The 1,625-nt window shown below is 43.3% G+C and overlaps 1 pseudogene; it reads right to left on the bottom strand.

Moving 5' to 3' along the window:
* Positions 1–810: 810 nt before the first annotated feature.
* LOC124841970 (AT-hook motif nuclear-localized protein 20 pseudogene) lies at positions 811–1,461 on the bottom strand (annotated as a pseudogene).
* Between the last annotated feature and the right edge of the window lie 164 nt (positions 1,462–1,625).

Here is a 1,625-nt window from a genome sequence, read left to right as displayed (position 1 = left end):
ATAATTAAGTGATATGATTGAACTGTTGCCAAGTTTATAAATGGTTTGCTATCAATGTAAAAAACATTTTTTTCATGACTTAATTTTACTAAATTTTTAAAGAAATATATGTAATTTGAGTGTCAGAACTTTTTCTGTAGATCAACCTCAAATAGATCGATAGTTCTGATAAGTTAGATGATCAAGACTTTGGACATCATAGCGGAACAAGGAAGACGGATCCTAAATCCTTAAACTAAAACACAAAAATAAACTCAAAGGAATTTAAAATAAAAAAAAAGAAAAAAAAACAGGATATATTTATTTGTATGTTATGAAAAGGTTCTTTTTTCACCATACTATTCTTTTATCACGATTTTCACCACACCTTCTCTAACTAATACTAACCATCAATACTCACTTATGATTTTGTTATTTTAAATAAAATTTAACCTAAAGAGTAGTTAGAAGGAAATGTATTTAAGAGAAAATTATTTTGTAATCTTGTTTTTTCTTAATTTGACAAGTATTCACTAGTGCAATCAGGGGATACGACAACGGTTATTTTCGTCATTTGGCAGCGGTTCCTGAACCGAGGCATATATAGCGAGGCAAAAAGTCCAGAGTTTTATGCCTCGGTTTCAAACCGAGGCCCAAAGTTGAATGATTTCGCCTCGGGTCAAGTCAACCGATCCAGTATGTTCACCTCTACTGCCTCAGTTGTGACCATAACCGAGATAGTAAGGTCTTATTTTTTTAATATTAATAATAATATTATTATTACCTTCTCAAGAGTAATATAGTGTTTGGTTGATTTGAGAAAATCCATGTTCATCTTTGGAAAGGAGGTATGGCACGAGGAGCATGACCCCAAGGAGAAGAACAAGCTTCATGGTTCACCTGTTGTCCGTTTGGAAGACCTAGATTCGGAGGAACATTATTATTATACACCGAAATTGACGACGAAGCTTCGCCAGGACCGCCTCCCATCCCCGGCAGAGACCCACCGCCACCACCCTGCTCCTGATCATCCTCCTCCAAAGGTAATCTCTCGTAAGTTGCATTGGAAAACGTACCCGCCATTATCAAAACTGGACCAGCCACCACCAGTGAGCCCACCACCCCGCCGCCAACGATCTGTCCCTGTCCTCCCGCGAGATAGATGGTGAGACCGGTGGCACCAGGAGGGGATGGTCCGGGGAGAAACGAGCCGGTGAGGGAGAGGACGGCGCCAGGAGCCGTGGGCTGGCGAAGAGTAACGTTCACGACGGCCCCGCTGCCGCTGAGAATGGACACGCCGCGCAAACGCCTCCGCGCGAACTGGACCACATAGTCGGTGATGTCGGCGCCGCTGGCAATCTCCCTGACGTGGCTTCGCATCGCGTTGGGGCTTCGCATCTCCATGACGCTGGCAATCGCCGCTGGCAATCCCAGATCCGCACTCTCGTTCATGGAAAATCCCAGATTTGCACTCTCGTTCATGGAAAATCCCAGATCCGCACTCTCGGTTTGGGCTTGCAGTCACCGCACTCTCGTTCATGGAAAATCCCAGATCCAGTTTTCTCATCGAAGAGAGGCGAGTAAACAGAGTGATATCCCAAATTTGGTTGACTCAAGAGAGAGTAAAAAAATTTAGGGAGAAGAAG

This window comes from Vigna umbellata, chromosome 1 (assembly GCF_029865625.1).
Source record: "Vigna umbellata cultivar VRB3 chromosome 1, Vumbellata_1.0, whole genome shotgun sequence".
In the NCBI taxonomy this organism is placed as follows: Eukaryota; Viridiplantae; Streptophyta; class Magnoliopsida; order Fabales; family Fabaceae; genus Vigna; species Vigna umbellata.
This window is presented reverse-complemented; position numbering and strand designations above follow the sequence as displayed.